Raw genomic sequence first — 12,643 nt, forward strand, 5'->3', positions numbered from 1 at the left:
ACAAGAGCTTCAAATGAGAAGAGGTTAAGAGAGATGGGCATAGAGGAGCTTGTGGTGATGGTGAGGTATGAGAGAGAGAGAGAGAGAGAGAGAGAGAGAGAGAGATTTAATTTCCCTTCAAAGAGGAGAAACCTCTTGTGGTTTTTATTGCCTGGGCAGAAAAAACGGTAGGGAGAGTTAAGTGCTGATTTAGTTTGAGATGAAAGGTATATATCTTTCTGACTGAAAAATCTCTTTAGTTTCTCATTTAAATGGATGGCTATATTTTTTTAATAGAAATATGTAATTAGAGATTAATTGAGTAATTTTTATGTTTGTAAATAAATTTTAATATAAAAAAGTGCGTTAATGAGATAAAAGATTGTGCTGCTGGTTTTACCTACCTCAGTGGTCTTTGAATTTTGTGTATATTCGTCCTTTTTCGTTCTTTCTGTTTGAGTTGTTGTATATATTCGTCCAATTTCTTTCTTTCTATTTGAGTTGTTGTATATATTTGTCCTTTCTTTCTTTCTTTCTTTCTTTCTGTTTGAGAAGTCATTAAAAGAATATGCAACTGACTTGATGAAGATTAATTAAAAAAAATTTTGACTATCAATTTTAATTATATAACAAAAATATAATGATATAAATAACTTATTATTCTTGCTAATTGGTATAAATTTGGAAGTTTATAACATAAGAAATTTACTCTAAGATAATTTCAGTGATCAATTTTGGAATAACCAGCATGTGTAGGCCTAATAAAAAGCTGGACCTAATCCAGTTAACCGAGCCGGATAGCAAAATTAACCTAGAATAGAAAAAAATAAAAAAATTGAATTTCTTGGCTTGCATCTGCCTTGCATGTGTTGGAAAGAGGGTAGACTCTGTTTATGAGTCGTTTTCTTCTCCGACTCCAAGTGGAACTCCGCATATGGAAGATTTTCAGAGATGAAGGACCCTTGGCTCTGCCCTATTTAAAGCGACCACCGACCTCCCCATTAGTGATCTCAGCTTTTAGTTGGAAAATCACCAGCATTTGTCCGAATCTTCGCTAAACATCGAATGCCGGTGCAGCCAAAACACTACTAGAAGCTAGATAAAGATCTCAAAATCATTTAATTAATCCTCCTCCATGCCCTCATTAATCCTTAAATCTCACTTTAGACAAATGGTTCAGGCACACCTATTTAATATCATTAAAATATTATTATTATTTTACATCATTTCAGAAGTCAAACTTAATCACAACTAGAGAACGGCCTCAAAATGAACACAGCCCACAACGGATGAATAAGTCCCTAAATGAATACGCCCTATAATGGATGAACAGACCCAAGGTGAACACGATCCACAATGGATGAACAGGCCCAAAATGAATGGATTCGACCAAGCCCAAAATGAATAGATTCGGCCCACAATGGACACGACCTAATAGGATGGAGAGAGCCCGAACTCGGTTCTTAATGGACATGGTCCAATAGGGTGAACGGGCCCAAACGTGGCGCATGATGGACACGGCCTAGTCGGGAACGTTCCTCATCTTGTTGACCAAAGAATCAAGGAAGAAGAGGAAGAGAAAGAAGGGAGGAATGAGAGGTTGGAGGGGGGGGGGGCAGGCTTGGGTGGCCGAAGGCCGTTGTCCGGTCGACGGCCACCAGTGGCGGCCGGTGAGAAGGAAGGAACTGAGGATAATCTCGGTTTTTATTCGAAACAGGGGAAGGGGACACACTCAGTTTGGCTTGGAATGGAAGAACAGGGGAAAGGAAAGCTCACTAGTGAGTCGGAGGTGGTGGATCTCGGCTGAGGGGCTTGTCCAACGAGCTAGCAACGGCAGTGTTTCCGACGAAGAGAAGGAATCTTGGAACAGGGGAAGCAGGCTCATGAAGAAGGAAGCTTCGTACCACGCTCGGCCGAGGTGGCACGCCGGCCACCGGAGAAGGAGAAGATGGAGAGGAAGGAGAGGGAGGATCTCGGGCGGTGCTCTCAGAGGGATGGGGGGGTTATAGGGCTTCCGAATGGATAAGCCCAAGGGCGGTTGAACAGCCGTGGAGCTGCCGCCTGTTACGCCCCGAGGAAGATGAAGAGAGGATCGTGATCGCGATCCTCTGCTCTGAATTTTTCTTTCTTTGGGCCATAGGCTGAAGTCGGCTAGGCCTGCCGGCTTCAGCCCATTTAGAACCTATTCTCACTCCCAGCTGACTTGAGCCTATTCAGAGCCTATTCTCACAATTCTAGGGTATTTTCCTTTTTTTTCTTGAAAGACCAAGAAACTTCCTTGGTGAGATATTTTGTTCGCACTATCTCTACACATACAGATTTTCAGCAATTTTGAATTCGAATAATTTGGAGAAAAACATATTATTTTATTCTTCAACACTCCTTAATATGTTTTTCTTGTACATCCAAACTTTGCTCACAGTATCTCAAACTTTGCTCATGGTAGTGCCTTTTGTACAATTATCTGCTAGTTGCTCCTCGATCTTACAGTACTTAAGCTCAACATCTCTTTAAGCTTTTGCTTCTCGAAGAAGGTGATACGTGATTGCGATGTGCTTGGTTTTGCCGTGGCATACTGGGTTCTTTGCCATTGCAATCACTGACTTATTGTCGCAGTAGATCTCTGTTGGCTACTTTTGCTGCTTTCCCATGTCTTCAAGTGTTTGTTTTAATCATATTGTTTGATTTGCTGTTGCTGCTGCTATTACGCACTATGCTTTGGCTGGTGACTGTGCCACTGAATCTTACTTGTTTGATACCCAAGAAAATATCCTGAACCTTGTGAGAAGGCATAGTCTAAAATGCTCTTCATGTCATCCACTGATCCTGCTCAATCACTATTGATGTAGCCAATCAGTCTTGAGTCAATCGTGGACATGTACCATATCCCAAACTCCTTTGTGCCTTGTAAATATCTAAGAATTCTTAAAATAGACTGCAAGGAAGACGGGACAGAAACCTGATCTATCCAGATGAAATCGCCTAAATGATGAGCTGCGTAGGAAGTCATCCAGTCCACTGCACTATTGGCCTCTCTGTAAGCATGAGAGACCCGATGAGAGATGCATTCGCCTAACAGACGGCAAATATCGTGGAGCAGTCGCATTCCCCCATTAGCACTCCCGGTCCCCTAGATCCCCTCGATGACCATGGCGAAGTCCCCCTCAACGATGATGCAATCTGCACCCAACACTCATCTCGCATAGAATACTTCCTCCCATGCTACTCTCAACTCGGTACTGTCGACAGACTGATCGAAGATATGCTGCCCCCCAGCGGCCACGAGTCTAGCCTATTGATCTCTGATGATAAAGTCGGTGCCACAGCAACCATCCTCCTGGGTACTGCCATTGAAGTTCACCTTTAGGAAACTAGGGTGTGGGGGTTCCTAGGAGACGAGGACACACTTGGACGCTGCATGAGCAAAATAATAGCCCAAGATTTTTCTAGCCAACCTAAGGGACGATGATGCAGTAACATCAAGGACCTCTGTCGCATGAAGTAGGGCCTTGTCTACTACAACTCTTAGCTGCTCGGCTCTGTCCTTGAAGACTCGGGCATTCCTATCTAGTCAGCAGTGATAAACCAGATAAGCTGCCCTAATCCCCAATGACAGGAGGCTCAGTCTTCGGAAAGACTCAGCCATGAGGGTTAGAAAATCCTCTGTCGACGACCATCTCCAGCGCAAACCAAAGCAAGCCGAGGCACACTCCCATAACGAGGCCTCCCTTTGACAGCCAAGGAGGACATATAAAATGGTCTCCTCCGTCTCCTAGCAGGCCCAATGTCCCGAGGTGATGCACACCCCCCGTCAGGCCAGGACTCACTTCCTAGTAGGCAGACATCCCCATGCGACCTTTCAGACAAATAAAGTCACTCGAGGATAGATACGCAACCGCCAGATCCACCCCACCTCCATCTGCCTAGCCACAGGCCTCCTCACCAACCCAAGAAGGTCCCATGTCTGCACCTTTGTCCTACCCGTCCGGCCCTACACCTGCATGTCCTCCGCCTCAGCCACCGCAATCGGCACCGCTAACACCCGCTCAACTAGTTGCCCGCTAAAGACCCATCGGATGAGGTCCCAATTCTGCCCCGTGGGGCCAATAGATCGCGAACCCTACGTCCCTCTAATCTCCTGGGGCGCAAAAGGTGGGCCACCTACACAATGGAATATCAGCCAGCCAACAATCCCCCAGAATGTCCACAGCTAGGCCATCACCAATCTCCCATCAGATCTCTGGAAGCACCAGGGGGCACGGTATCTCTCACCGCAGGAAGGAGCTACGCCGACCCACACGAAAGACATGCGGGTCCGTCGAATCTCCATACTTGGCCCTCATCATGGAGCCCCATACTTTAGCCACTAGCCTTGCCTTGCATTTCTAGACTTTACCATTAGGATTGAGCTTTGTCTTATAGAGCCATTTGACTCTAATGACTTCTCTATTTATAAGAGTCAAGCCAACTGGGCCTAAGCTGGAGGAGTTTATTAGGGGCAGAAAAGAAGAAAGAAGAAGAAAGAAAGAAAAGAGGAGGAGAGAGAGAGAGAGAAAAATACTCATCCCTTTCTTCCTCTCTCTCTCTCTCTTGTTTCGTCTCTCTTCTCTCTCTAATATCCCTATTTCTCTCTCCAAAAGACCAGAACCCAGTAAGAGAGGTTCTATTCTTGGTTCAACCTTTCTTTTTCTACTTGATTTGCAGATCCTAGACCGATTTACCAAGTTAGAACTTGAAGCATGCTCAAATCTATTTCAGGTTGTTTAAAGCTTTTTAAGTTGTACTTAGATTTTTAAATAGTGAATAGCAAGTAATTTATTCTTCTTAAATGATTTTTGATAAGTGTAGCGGATTTGCCCAACTGAACCTAGTGATCTTTAGGCGAATAGAGCTAAGTGACCTTGGCATAAATATTATAAATTTCAAATTACCGATCAATTTTATAGTAACATATAATTTTTTTCATAATCATAATTCATACGTAAATCATTTACAATAAAGTATTCAATAAGAATGCTATTTGGCCAAGAACTTGGATCATTTCCAATCATATGCTTGATCCTAAGTTTTTTAAGAAAATGCAGGATTTCAAATATAATTTATAATTTCATACTAAAAAATCATCAGTAATTTGGGAGCTCTCTTACTGTTCCAGTCTTTTAGAGAGAGAAATGGAGAGGTTAGAGAGAGAAGAGAGAAGGAATAAGAGAGAGAGAGGAAGAGTGGGATGAGTATTTCTCTCTCTCCTCCTCCTCTTTCCTTTCTTTCTTCTTCTTTCTTCTTTTCTTGGTAATCAGGGGAAAGATGAGAGGGTGGTTCATGGTGGCTTTCATGGTCGAGATCCGGTGGTAGGTAGCCGGAGGCAGTGGCGACAACGGTGAGCAAGTGGCAATGGCCGTGCTCAGCCAAAAAGGAGGAAGTAAGAAAGAGGGGCAGAGCTAGCTACCTTGGTGGTAGCCCCCACGGACCAAGGAAGCTTTGACGGAAGATGGAGACTCACCAGCGAGGGATGCGGATGAAGACTCATGATCGGTGGAGGTGATTTTTGGTGGATCCTGACGAGAAGAGAGGAAAAGGCACTCTTAATAGGGCACTCGGAAATAGTGGGAGAATGGGGGTGCTTCAAGCAGCGGTGCTAGGCTGAGGTGGCACACCGGCCACCGAAGATGAGGAAGAAGAAGAGTGGTCGACGGATGGCGGATCAAACAGAGGGAAGATGAGGGATTTATAGAAGTTTTGGAAGGGATAAGCTCGACCATCCATGGATCTCGGCAACGGTTGTCCCGACCCCAACGACTAACGACTGTTCAATGGCTCTGCGGAGCCTCAACAGTCACGGTTTACCATGGCTTATCGGCTCAATGGAAGAGGGAAAGCAGAGGATCATGATTGCATCCTCTATTTCGATTCCCACTTTTGTTTTTTTTTGTTTTTTTTTTTGAATTTGAATTTGAATCGAGCCAATTGGGCCTGCCAACTTTGGTCCAAGTCAGGCCTAATTGGCCGGATTCTTACATGTTCAGTGATAGTATCTATCACTTTGAACAAAGTTCGTGAAGCCTTCAATCGAAAACTTTGAGGGTGGAGACCTTGAGAAGGAGAATTAAGTGAAAAGGAGAAAGGCTTGAAGAGCAACAATCTCAAGATTTAGTAAACATCAAAATCATTTTAAAAGGTGAATTCTGCTATATCAATTGCTTGGAGATCGCTCCTCAATATTCTCGCTTCACTTGAAGATGTTTTTAATCTCGGGACAGCTTGGAGATTCAACTCTAGACCAAGCAAAGTGGGACCTAGTTGAGAAGCCTTGACAACAGTAATGTTGTGGTTCAAATTTGGCCTAAGGGTGACTATGCCGGTGGAATCGAGGGAGCCACTGATGGTTGGAGGAAGAAGACGGGAGCCACCTCCTGCACGGCGGCGACGGCGGACCTGCATAAAGCCTCACTGGTGTTTCCGGTGAGGGTCCTCCGACAATCAAGTTAGAGTGGGGTAAATTTGGTCCAGCCAAAAAGTTCCTTAGAAGTTACCTGACCGGGCTATTTATAGTCCTGGTGGAGAGGCCCAAGTGGCAGAGATATTGTCCGCCCTCATCATGAGAGGGGGGTGGCTTTGAGTCGAATGGCGTGCAGTTAAGGCTGGCCGGTGGCATGTGGTGTTATCCGTTCTTGAGAACGGTAAGGTGTTGACAGGCGTAGTAGGGTATGGCCAGAGTAGTCATGGCGCTGTCCTTTGACAGTCGAGGGCCAGCTATCGAAGCATAGCGCGGTGGCGTTGCAATGTACAGCCACGTAGGAGGGCGTGGGCGATGGGTGTGGTTGTTGGTGAGACCAAACCCGTTGAGAGGTCATATCATACGTTTGGCGAGGTCGGCTAGACTGGTGCTGAGGATAGCTCGGCTCTCCGGGTTCAAAGGTGTGCTTGATGGAGTGCCCCGAGCTCGAGGATCGGGGCATAGTACTGAAGTGGGTGTCCCGAGCTCGATCGGGGCGAGTCGGCGAATATCGGAGACGCCCCAAACTTGGTCAAGCGAGTCGGCGAATATCCGAGGCCAATGGAGCTTTTGGCGGTGTCCGAGACCGAGCTGATTCTAGGCCGGACCGAGGATTCAATCGGTTGGGGTTGGCGTTTATTGGGCCAAGATTGGGCGACCTTTTGTTGTGGGCTGGACGTTCTATTTCGCCCCCCCATCAAATAATATGTTGGAAGATTTTGGATGAAAGGAATGCTCCAATCTTTAAGAAGGTTGCTCATTCAACTCCAAACATTAGAGAGGACATCAGATTCCTCTTGAAAGATTGGACTAGAGTGCTTGGTGATAAATCTTTCAGGAAGTAAAAGTCAAAGATGTATCCTCTTGGTTGGTCCAAAGGAGTTTAGTTTTTGGTTCGGCTGCACATCCTTCTATTTGTTTCGTGCACGTTGCTATCTTTACCCAAATATAGTGAGCAGGTAGTTTATTAGGGGTGGAAATATCAATTTTGCCTCTGATTATTTAGGAAAAAATCTTGCAACAATATATAATCTATCTCATATACAGTAAACATATATAATCTATCACATCAATTTCAATCAGACAAATCGGTCTTCATACAATTGGTAATTGGCATCATGATGCTGCTAAAATTTCTTCTCCTGCTGATGAGAGCACAAAAGTGCGATCTACATACTACTTAAATTAATATTATTGCTAACAAATAATGACAAAAGTGCTGCATTAATTTCATATTTTTATTTGGCACAGATCAGAGTTTAAATGCGCATTGGGTCTAAAAAGATGCATCACCGCAGGTGACTAGCCAGCTGTATGGATCAATCCCAGTTATACACTAGAAGAAGGCTGAGTTCAGCCGTCCAATTCACTGCAACCGATTTCTAATAACCTGTGCATCTCATTTCGATGGAGCCCGCATCCATCCCATCCTTCCGCAATGAAACAAGCAAGGAATCCCAAGTCCCGTGATCATCCCGTGATCACCTCCCACGCATCTGCCGCCGCCTCCACTGATTCCTCACATCCCAAATCCCGTGAATGGTCCCAGCGTCCGTGAAACTCCCCTGCATCCCGTCCACCGCATCATTCCGTATCAGCCACCCCGTCTTCACTACATTCCAGCCGAGATCAGCGCCTCCCAGCAGCCCGTGACCAGCTCCCGTGCACAATCCCGGCGTCCGCCTCCTTCCCGAGCCCAACGCTCGTTCATCCACCTCTTCCAAGCATCCCGCCTACAGCCGTCCGTGAGCAGCGTCCCAGGATCCCAGCGTCCGAAGATCCCGCCGCAGCTCTCATCCATTTCAACCTCCCAGACCTCATCTCCCTCGCACGATCATCGGCGTCCGTTCTTGGCGCCGGATCCGCCCGCAATCTCCTCCACAGCGTCCGCCCGCAACCTCCTCTCCACGCGCGATCAGGGGAATCCTAGCCTGACCATGGGCTCTGGGGCGATCTATATGAAGAGATCCTTCTCGGCTGGGGAGGGTAGCTCTCATTCGAAAAGGGGCTATCGAAGAGGAGAAACAGAGGAGGGCGTCGGGCTGCTGCAGAGGTTTCAAACAAAAAAAAAAAAAAAAGGAAACAGGGGATGCCCTGTTTCCGAAAATAAAAAGAAAAAAAAAATAGAGAGTGAGTAAGGGAGGGATGTTGATGTTTTTAATGGAAGGCTAAAGTCCTTTTGGCAAAGGGTGATGGATGAATCCTTGTCATGTTGCTTTCATCAAGTATACTCTAATCTTTTATTCTAATTGTTTTATATCTATTGGTATGTTTTGAATTCTTGAATATTTATTTGATAGATCTTTTATGGTTTATATATATATAGATGCATGGATTGTTTCGATTTTTGATTTGTCGTAGACGTAACCGGCACGATAAATACTTAGATGTTGAATTCATGTTTTCAGATTGTATACTCCATGATTAGAACTACTCTATCTTATTAATCTTTAATCAAGAATCGCCGAGTTTATTTATTGAAAGTAATATTGTTAAGGAGGATTCCGGATCCCTAGCCTTCTCTATATTCTTGAACGTTGTTTAATCACATATTATTCTCTGTTTTTAATTTCTAAAGATCAACTAAAAATTACATCGAAAGATTACGCTAAGAATCCATAGATCGTTTCCTGAGGAATCGACCTCGGACTCCCGAGTTATATTACTTGTGCGATTCTCCTGCACTTGGGAGAGCAGTTTTATTTTTGCACCAAGTTTTTGGCGCCGTTGCCGGGGAACGGCTAAGTTATTAGTATAATTTTAGATTTAATTTTTACCTTAGTAGTTAGTATTTTTCTTTTTTAAAAAAAAAAAATTTGCATCTTTACTACTATTTTTAATTCCCTGCACAGTTTGCATCAAACTCTGATATCATAGAAATTAGCCGTCTGATTTGATTCAAATTTGGTCCGCTAGTGCAAGACACATTGTTAGATAATCTGAACGGTCTGATTGACATTCTAACATTTTTAAGATCATCAGATTAATACGAAACCTTGCTGCTTTCTACTTTAAATTTTCTGCATTTATTTTTTTAGAATCAGAATTTTATTGTTGTCATATCTCATTAACCCTTGTTGCTAATTGAAAATTTAAGAAAAAAAACTTTAAGAAAAGATCAAGGGTGATTATTCAAAAATAAAAAAAAATAAAAAAAAACCTATAATTTCAAATTTCAAATTTCAAATTTCAGAATTCAAATTTCAAATTTCAGACTTCAACTCATAAAATTTAAAAAAAAATAAAGAAATAATTTGCTTGATCACCTATTCAATGAAATTTAATGTCATGCCATAAAATATTTTAAAAAAAAAATCTCTTGATTGTTGCATATAGTATAAGGCATCAACATAAAATATTCTAAGGGCTGAACCCATTTAAAAAGATAAGGTCGGGATTTCATCAATCGTCCTTAGCCCAAAAAAAACACCCCAGTGCATAAATGTCCCAAGCTTAACTAAAATCAACTAGACGTTGGCCCCTAAGGACATTCGAGCTCAATAGGACGAAGACCACCGAAAGTTGCACCAATTTCGCTCTGTGGCTTAGTTGATGTCTAGGCAAGCTTTGTCCCTATAAGGGAGACAGTTCATCTGTTCGAGGCAAGTGGGTTTTAAGTGGGACCTTTGCGAACGCATCGTGACCCCTCCACTTACCTGGAAGCTTACCTGGTCAACTAGGTTCATTAGACCGGATTGGAGGCTTAGGTGTCCTCTTCAAACCAGTTAGGAGCTGTCTAGAAATTTAAGAAAAACATTAAAAATTGAGGTGTAATGTTTTGTTGCATGATTGATTGAGAATAGATTTTTGAATTAAGGTGTCGTTTTAGGTTATCTTTAGTTGGTACTTATAATTTTAAAAAAAAAAAAAGAGAGAGAATTATTTTGCATGCTAAAGTGGAATAGGGACGACACTGGTCGATTAAGTCGTACAACTTTAGATCATCCCTTAGGACATACCCCTGAAATTCCTTCTCAATATCTCACACCTTGTGAGATGGCTGATTTAAATGAAGATGCGGGGAGTCACCACAATCGAGAACGAGAACCCCATGTAATGACTCTAAGACAATACCTACAACCGGCTAGGACTAGTCAGCCTTCATGCATAATTTTTCCTGATAATGTAGGACATTTTGACATCAAACCAGGGGTAATCCAATTGTTGCCCAAGTTTCATGGGTTAGAGTCCGAAAGTCCGTATCTTCATTTAAAAGATTTTGAAGAATTGAGCATTACATTTAGAGTGCCAAACGTCACCGAGGATGTCCTCAAGTTGACATTGTTTCCTTTCTCTCTAAAAGATAAGGCCAAAACATGGCTAAACTCGTTGCGACCTAGATCAATAAGAACTTGGCCAGATATGCAGAGAGAATTTTTAAAGAAGTTCTTTCCCACACAAAGGACCAACTTTTTAAAAAGACATATTAGCAATTTCCAACAAAAAGATAATGAAACATTTTATGAATGTTGGGAAAGATTTAAAGACCTTCTTCTCTCATGCCCTCATCACGGGTTCGAAACTTGGAGAACCATTAGCTTCTTTTATGAAGGTTTATCTCCACAGTTGAAACAGTTTGTAGAGACCATGTGCAATGGTAGATTCTTAGAAAAACAACCTGATGAGGCATGGGAGTATTTGGATTCCCTTACTGAGACTGCCCAACTTTGGGATAACGGGGATAGAAACAACAAGTCTTTTTCTAAGCCTACTAGCTCTGTACAGGGAGGCCTTTACAACCTCAGAACTGAGGATGATCTTTATGCTAAAATGGCAACCCTCACTAGGAAGGTAGAAGAAATTGAGCTTAGGAAGGTTGAGCCTGTCAAAACTATAGAGCTTAGAAACGAGTGTTGTGGTATCTGCGATATGTCGGGTCATACTACTACAGATTGTCCCACCATACCGGCATTCAAAGAAGTCTTGCACGATCAAGCAAATGCTATGAACTCCTACCAAAAGCCTTATAACGATCCATACTCGAATACCTATAACCCTGGTTGGAAGAATCATCCAAACTTTAGGTGGAGAAATGATCATCCTCAACAGTCACACCATTCAGCTCCTCCACCTGCACATCCTACTTTTGCATCACCACCCTCTCAAAAGCCAAATATCGAGGATACCTTGCAATCCATACAAACTTTTCTACAAGGTCAAGCTAATATCAATGCTCAAAATACTCGAAATTTTGAAGACATAAGGAACCAATTGTCAATGTTGACTACCGTCCTAAGTACCCAAGAGAAGGGTAAGCTTCCAGCTCAACCCCAACCTAACCAACAAATGCACGGTAGTAATAATACGGCTCCTTCTAGTTCGCATACAGAGCATGCAAAGAACATCATGACTTTGCGTAATGGGAAAGTCATTGATCAAACCGTCCAATTGAGACCGCAAGTCACTTCTAATTCTGATGCTCCCAAAGTCGATGAAAGGGACAAAGAAGAAGTTGAGGTTCCAACTTCTACCGAGAAAGTTGAATGTCCTTTTCCTCCACCTTTCCCACAATGGTTAAAGCCGTTGCAAAAGCTCGAACCTAATTCTGAAATTCTTGAGCTTTTTAAACAAGTAAAGATCAACATACCTCTTCTTGACGCAATCAAACAAGTACCCTCATATGCCAAATTTTTGAAGGACTTGTGTACTGTTAAGCGCCGATTAAATGTTAAGGAGAAGGCATTTTTAACTGAAAATGTGAGTGCTATTTTGCAGCACAACATTCTCCCTAAATATAAAGATCCAGGTTGCCCAACCATCTCATGCATCATAGGCGACTTTAGGATAGAGCGAGCATTGTTAGATTTAAGGGCAAGTGTGAATTTGTTGCCATATTCTGTATATGAGCAACTTGGTTTAGGTGAGTTGAAGCCAACCTCTGTCACTTTGCAATTAGCTGACAGGTCAGTTAAAATTCCAAGGGGGATTATCGAGGATGTATTAGTCCAAGTAGACAAGTTCTACTTTCCTGTCGATTTTATTGTATTGGACACACATCCGGCTTCGAACTCACAGTCTCAGATTCCGGTCATTTTAGGACGTCCATTCCTTGCAACTTCTAATGCATTGATTAATTGTAGGAATGGCGTCATGAAGCTTTCTTTCGGTAATATGACCTTAGAACTGAACATTTTTAATGTGTGCAAACAACCCAATGATTCCGAAGAGAGT

At 43.0% G+C, this 12,643-nt stretch overlaps 1 non-coding gene across 1 annotated transcript; it reads right to left on the reverse strand.

Annotated features, from left to right (window-relative positions):
- Positions 1-10,879: 10,879 nt before the first annotated feature.
- LOC120105578 lies at positions 10,880-10,989 on the reverse strand. Its single transcript, XR_005507937.1, has one exon. It is a non-coding gene; the product is annotated as a small nucleolar RNA R71 (small nucleolar RNA).
- Between the last annotated feature and the right edge of the window lie 1,654 nt (positions 10,990-12,643).

This window comes from Phoenix dactylifera, unplaced genomic scaffold (assembly GCF_009389715.1).
Source record: "Phoenix dactylifera cultivar Barhee BC4 unplaced genomic scaffold, palm_55x_up_171113_PBpolish2nd_filt_p 000312F, whole genome shotgun sequence".
NCBI lineage: Eukaryota > Viridiplantae > Streptophyta > Magnoliopsida > Arecales > Arecaceae > Phoenix > Phoenix dactylifera.